Source organism: Octodon degus, unplaced genomic scaffold (assembly GCF_000260255.1).
Source record: "Octodon degus isolate 3935 unplaced genomic scaffold, OctDeg1.0 scaffold00143, whole genome shotgun sequence".
NCBI classification, from domain to species: domain Eukaryota; kingdom Metazoa; phylum Chordata; class Mammalia; order Rodentia; family Octodontidae; genus Octodon; species Octodon degus.
The window spans coordinates 7,236,968-7,244,874 of NW_004524719.1; positions in this window are offsets into that span (position 1 = coordinate 7,236,968).

A 7,907-nucleotide genomic window follows, 5' to 3' on the forward strand; every position below is an offset into this window, starting at 1 on the left:
CTTGGGAAACAAATTTTTAAAATTCCCCAGCTTTACAAATGAAATATTCTTGCATACAAATACAGAAGATACAGTGGTAGAACTATTGTTTTTTATTTTCACTTCAACAAAAAGAGTGTTGGAAATTTAGAAGAAAAAGAATGTAAAATTTCTATCAATTAATGGAATAATCTACATCTCAGACACCCACAGTCCATTTCAACACATCCTGGATCTCTACACTTCTGAGAAGGTCCATTTATGTGCACGTAAAGGTTTGGGCAGATAACTCAGGACAACCCCTAACTTTCTAACCCTGTCTCCAGAAGACTCATGCATATTCTTTTAGGAAAAATGCATTTAACCTCTCTTTAAGTGTTGTCCAAATCTTAACAGTTTCAGTATACTAAAAACTCCAAATCCAAACTCTTTTCTGAGTTTTATTTGTGATTCCCGGTAAAAATGAAAAGAAACTTAAACAATTCCAGCATACAGTGGTACAAGAGGAGCATTTCCATTCCAAAAGGTACAAATACAGCAACATAAAGAAATGAAACCAAAGCAAGTCCAAAATCCATCAAGGGAAACATTAAATCTCTACTTCCATGCCCAGCATCCAGTGCAATCTGTGACAACTTCACCCCGGTAGTGCTATTTGTGTTTGTAGCACTCATGGCTTCTGTCTTGGGTCAGCTTTGCTCAATCCTTGCAGACTTCCTCAGGTGATGCACTTTTATAACTTCTCTAATCTTCCAGGTTCTCCAGTGAACATTCAGCTTCACATGCTTACCTCCCACATTATCCTCTTAGGGGCAAACTCCTTGACCTCCCTGGCCTTCTTCTATCTGGTTTGAACTCTCCTTAAGCCCACAAATCTTCACTTCCTTCATGCATCTTTAAGATGAGAAAGGAAGTGACTAACATGGCTTTCACTGAAGAAAAGAAAAGGAACGTTTTGCCTTTAGTTTGCTATCTAACAATATCTTCAGTTAAATACCTATTCAATACCATACTCTCCAATGCATTCCGTATATATGATTTGATACGTAGAACTGAAGCTGCAAGTAGCATTGACAATGCAAAGCTATTGTGATCAAAACAGCATGATACTGGCAAAAAACCAAAATAACAACAACAACAACAACAACAACAACAACAACAACAACAACAACAGACCTGAAGATCAATGGGACAGATTAGAAGATTCAGAAAGAATTTCAAAAACATTCAAATACATTAACTTTGAAAAAGGAACAAGCACATTCACTGGACAAAAGACAGCCTCTTTAATAAATGGAGCTAGAAAACCTGGCTTTCCACATGCTGAGAACTGAAACTAATTCCATGTTTCTCACCAGGAACTAAACTAAAATTATGGATAAAAGATATAAATAGTAAAAAAGAAACACTGAATCGGCTGGAATACAGAATGACATAACTCTTAAAGAAGCATGTAGGCAAAGATTTCATGAAAAGCAAAACCCAGTTGCACAAGAAATAATAAAAATAGTCAACAACTGAGATACCATTTTGCACAACAAAAGAAATCAGCAACAGAGTGAAAAGACATCCTGCAAACTGGGGAAAACTTTATGCAGTTGTCCCAGACACAAGTGACTATAGCACATATAAAGAACTGAAAAAATTCAGATCTGCAAATTTAAAGAACCACTCATCTGAGATGAGTATACACTTCTCAGAGAATTAACCACAACGGTAAATATATATGCATATTTATTTATTTATAAATATATATATATATTTATAAGTATATAATATATATAAAATATATATAAATATAAATATACATTTCATTGCCATGGGTCATTTGAGTGATAAAAATTTAAACAATGTTGAGCTTACATAAAACTCCAGCAAGCATGACTATTATCATAGTGACAAACCATAACAGATGCTTGAGGTGTTGCAGGAAAAAGATGCTCTTGTCCACTGTTGGTGGTGCAGACCGGGGCAACCACTGTGGAAATCAGTGTGGAGGTTCTTCAAAAGCTAGTATTAGAGGTCCTATTTGACTCAGCTATTCCTCTTCTGGGTAATTTTCCAGAAGAATTTTAAAAAATATACCACAGAAATATATACACTTATGTTTATAGAGGCATAATTTTTAATAGCTAAATCTTGGAAGCAATCCAAATGCCCATCAATTGAAGGGTAGATTACAAAAGATGTGGTTTTGTACAATGGAGTAGTACTCAGCCATAAAGAAGGATAAATTTGAGACATTTCTAAGTAAGTTGATACACCTTGATAGCATACTCTTAAGTGAAACAAATCAGTCACACATGTATTAGTATTTGTTTTTCTACTGTGAGAAGCAAATAAGGACTAAAATGTATAACAGGTATTTAAAATAGGAAGAGATGATCAAAGAAGGGAGCTAGGAATGGGGGAAGGTGGAAAAAACGCATGGAAAAGAAAAAATAGATTAAAAATGATAAAAAGAAAATAAAGTTTCTGAAATAAGGAAGGGAATAAGTATTTACAAGTGGGGAGGATTTTGAGGGAGAAAAGAGGAACTTAATCTCTCATTTAGAATTTCTACTTTTGTATATTTGCGGCAACAACAAAACATGATGACTTAATAATCTTTAGACTAAGAGCCAGGCTAATATAAAAGTCATATTTCAATGTCATATTTGACATTTTTGTTACAAAAAAGTCAGATAAATGGAATCAAGTCTCAAAAATCTTTCACATTTCCTTTTAGGATGAGGTATTTAAACCATTTGAAAATATTTATCTCATTGCTAATTGAGATTAAGAGAAACATTGCCCAAAGAGTTATAAGGAAAAATAAGCAGACTTATATATTGCCTGTCACATAAATGTGGAAATCATTTCCCTCTGGAGTGGGGCAGTCGTTTGGCTGTAGGAAGCAACCCCCCCCCAGTAGCCTATGAGACAATAGCTCGCTTCTGGGCTCTGTCTCGCTTATTTTCCTCTTGTTGCTGAGACAAAATGCCTGACACCCAAAATTAATGAAGGAAAGGCTCACTCATCTCATAGTTTGTGGAAGTTTCATTCCATATTCAGCTGGCTCCAACGCAGAGTGGCACATGGCAGAGGGCAGTGGTACAAGGCAGCAGAGACAGCAAAAGCAAAAGGGAGAAAGCAAGCCTCTTTCACTGCATTGTGTTGTATATCAGCTATCTGTCCACGCCACCTCTGTGCCCTCCTCTTCCCCAAGCTGAGGTTGGTCACAAATGAGGACCCTGGCTTCATGCTGCATCCCTTAGTTGATCTTTTAAACTTCTCAAGTTGACACAATGTATCAAGCGTAACAGACTGAGGTGGTGTGTGCTTGGTGGAATCTTTAAGTCATCACAAAGGAGCCTACAAATGTTACTGTCAGACTCCCGCCCTTCCTCCTCCCCTTTTGCTTCCTCACTCGTCTGATATTTTGCTGCATACACGCATCAGCTGTGAGGTAATGCCTGCCTTAGGTGCCCCAAAAATGGGCTTATAGAGCATGGATTGGAGCCTCCAGAACTGTGCACCAAGACGAACGTTTTCCTTTTCCTTAATTTAGTTTCAATACCTTGTTATAATGATGGAAAGCTGACAGACACTGTAAATCAATTTTTATCACCCACAAAACATTAAAATGTTCTGCTATTGGTAATTATAATTCTTAGATCTTTGGTGTCACAAACATTGTAGAACATGAAGACACTGAAATTCCTTCCTTTTTCTTCACTTCTGAATCAGGATACTGACAAAAAGAGCCCCAAAACCTTCTATATATAAATATTTTAGTTACAGTCAGCCTTATAAACTAAATGTATGGAGCTATCATAGAAGATAGATTATATACTATTTTATGCTGATTTCTAAATGGTAGAAATTATGAATGAATTATAATTTAACAGCATAATGAGTGAAGTTGCTATCAGCGAACTGTTTGAAGCATGCTCTTCTATTGCTTACTTTGTTCTATTTTGGATCAAATCATGTTAATTAAGAATGAAATATGTGAACAAAACTTCAGTTTGAACCCTATGGCAATGACCTTTTGGGATTCATTACTTTATTCATTTCATTTGACTATTCATTCCAATTAAGATCAATGACAATTCTATTAATACTAAAGTTTGTTTTGTGTTTTTAATGTTGTGAAAATGATGCTCTGATATCATTCAACAAAATAAAATCAAATATTTAACACTAACAAGAACTTAAAAGAAAGTTTATTTTGTGAATTTTCTGGATTTCAAGCTCTAATTTGATCAGATCTGTACACTTCTTATTACCTATAGAAAAGATACCATTTTTTATCTTTCGAGAATAAATTAGGGAAATGACATGGATTGGGAATCCTCTTTTCCTTTGCCAAGTGAGAAGACCTGGATCTGTTTTTTCTCCTTAGTCTTGGGCTTGCTTCCTCAGGAATGAGGTGATGAGGCTGTGACGTGAATGCTTCCCCCAGTGCGCAGCTCACGTTTGAGCTGCTGCACGCGATGACAGGAGCTTGGAAGTCTTCATGAACTGTACAGCTCCGCAATTCCTTAGGTAAACCTTGCGCCTCTCGGTGTCATCATCCCCCACCTCGTGCTTTAAATCTGGAGAGATGTAATGTTTAGCATAAAGTACAAAATATATTTGTATCATCATTTCATTAGACAATAAATAATTATAAATTTCTGGGCTCCTTTTTCCAACGACTAATTCTGTTTTGTGATATAAGTGCATTTCTAAATTTAGTACTTTTACTGTGCAAACAAAAATCTTGAATAAAAATAGACGTAGCTATAGTTTACAAAGCAATTTTAAGCACACTGTCTCACAAGTATCATTGTTGCTGGAAAGTATGGAATTGAAGAAAGTATTTAAAAAGTATTAGTTTCACTAATATGTTGATGATATGTTTATAATATGTACTTAGAGTACACAATTTTTTCTTACTGCTTTTTCTTACTTCTTACACATTTTTTTTTCTCACTGCTCATTTTTAAAAAAAATTTATTTAGGACATTGTCTACAGGGTCTACAGTTTCTCACTGTGTAGATCAGACTTGTAGTGATCTGCCTGTTTATAACCTCCCAAATGCTGGGATTACATGTGCATCCAACAAGCACAGTCTCAATTGCCATCTCAGTGCATCCTGGGGGCAGGGCTGGCACAGAACGCCTGGGGACCAAACTCCCACCCCCTGCGTCTGCCTAAGCAGGCGCTTTAATCCACTGAACTATTTGGCTGACCCTGTGCTCAAATTTTTACCCTTAGGAAAAAATATGTTGTCATAAGACTTGAAGCCATAAAACACATTTTTTACATATTATGTATTTATTAAGACTCTGCTTTTTGGTTTGCTATATATATATTGCAGGATTAATATGTTCAAATTCCTTAAATATATTTTTATCATTTTTTATCCTGAGAAATAATAATATTTCTAATATACAATCTTTGATTCCACGAGTAGAGAAAGCAATAATGTATAAATTTTGCATGGAAAAGCTGCATGCTTCACTCCTGTGGCACATGTAATTGGAGTGTGCCTATGCTACAGTTTCAATTTTAAGGGTCTACAAGTTGCTGATTTGATCTGAGGCTCAGGGTGCCACAGGGAGGAGGTATAAGCTTCAAGAATGGATTCTCAGCAGTGTTTGTGTCATTGGTGGAGTGAGTGGAAGAGTTGGTAAGGTGCTTTCGCTTCCTCACATGTTTCTGCAATTTTTTAGAAATTAATTTTATTGAGAAAGAAATAGCAATGAGACAGTTTCAAAACAAGTCAGTAGGACAGTTAAAATAATTAATACATTGCATATGGTTGTCTTCATAGTAGTTATTCATAGTACAAAATACAGACATGATACCTTGTCTAAACACTATTAGTACAAATCTTTCTTCTTTTTTTCTCCATAATTTTATTGAGAAACAAATAGCAATGAGACAGTTTCAAACCAAATTGGTAGGACAGTTTCAATAATTAACACATTGCATACATTTTTCCTAGTGGTTAATTGCTGTACAAGATGCAGACATGATATCCTATTTACAAACACCATTAGAGCAAATCCCTCTATTCATTGAGAGAATGTAACTATATATCTATCCTAATCATTTTGAATACACAGATACAAAATGGACATTCATCTGTATACAGTTTTTTTTGTTAACTTCCGTTATTTGAATATTATAGGTGTGTTAACTCAGCAAAATATTCTGAAAGAGTCCAGTAGTCCATAATATTATTGGGACTTCCGCTTATGTAGAGCTGTAGGGGACTCAGGTCAACAATTTCTGACATTGTCAGTGATGCTTCTGCAATTATATGCTGCCTCACCAGAGTAAAGCAAGCAACACGGCCAATTGTTCACAGACAGAAAATGCCAAAACTGTGTGACATAATAATTTTTTTTATGTGACTTATTTCAGGTATGTAGTGAAATGATTTTCTCACAGCTGCTTTCTCATCACTGAGTGCGGTACCCGACACCTACAGCTAAGAGGAAGAAGACTTTGTTTGGGCTGACAGTTTAGTATATACCTGGCTGGTCCTAAGGCAGAGTCACAGGTCAGAGGAAAAGCTGCTCACACCATGGCACCCAGGGCGCGAGGCACCCACTGCCCGCCTCTGTCCTCAGATGAAGATGTCCCTGCACAGACCCTACTTCCTAATGGTGAGTCTCCTCCAGCGATCCAGCCACTCAGTCCTTTGAGGGTCACTATGGATTTAAAACAAAGTAGTGATGGAAAGCCTCCTGCACAAGCCATATTTGAGGATGTCTGCTGTATCTTGGGCTAGGATTTTCCCACATAGGTCCAGATGCTAGCACCTCAGTGCCCAGTGGCACAGCAATCTGGAGGTGCTGCAAACACTAAGAAGTAGCTCCTCATGAGAGGCCTTGTAGGCAGTCATGTCTTTGAGGGGAATAATGGAACAGCTCTCCTCACTCCTTCCACCTCCTCCCATGAGGTGCACAGTTTGCTCTGTCCTTCAGTCCTCAACAGGGTTTACTGCCTCACTACAAATTCCATATCAGCAGTGTGGACTGACCATGGGATAAGTTGCTGCAAACAGTGAACCAAACTGAATCTTTCCTTTTCCATACCACAGTTAGCCCTGGTATTTGTTACAATAATGCATATCTGGTAAATCAATATTGGTACCAAAAATAGTGTTAATATTCTCACTATATAGAAATACGGTATGATAACTTTGAAATAGGATTGAAGGAGTTTGAAGAAGCAGAGTAGTGAACTACTAGGAGGCTGTAGGCAGAATTTAAGCTTAAGATTCAGGGGGTGTGGGAGATGTTTTGAAGAGTAGAATATGATAGCATTGCAAAAAGTAAAATTAAGCTTCTGAGCTTTCAGATGAAATGAAGTCAATGTTTAAAATTGAAATACAAGCTTTGGACCATTCAGCTAAGTGCTGTATTTGGGCACTGAAATGTCCTCCAGAAGCCCAAATGTTAAAGATTTGGCCTTCAACTCTGCACTGTTGAGAGGGGTAGTGTAAACTTTCGGGGATAAGCACTAGTGACAAGTCATCTTATTATTGGGTATATGCCATTTGCGTGCACAATAGAGCTTTTTCATTTCTTTCACATCCTGGCAATGAGGTGACTGGTTTGCTTTTTCACACATGACAAAGCATGACACACTGCTTCCTCACAGGTTGAAAGGTAGAAAGAACACATAACCATGGACTGAACCTTCCCAAACTGTGAACCAAAATAGTAAAATCTTAGAATGAGAAAAAAAATTGTCTCCGTGTAAGTTTGTCAACTTAGGTGATTACTACCAGAATTCAAAGTGACTCAGAAAAATTATCTGGAATGCCTTCAAAAAGCCCAAGTGTTAAAGACTTAGTCTCCATCTTGGCACTCTTGGCAGGTGGTGGAACAGTTACAAGCTGGGGTTGATTGAGAATATATAAGTGACTGGAGGGATGCTCCCA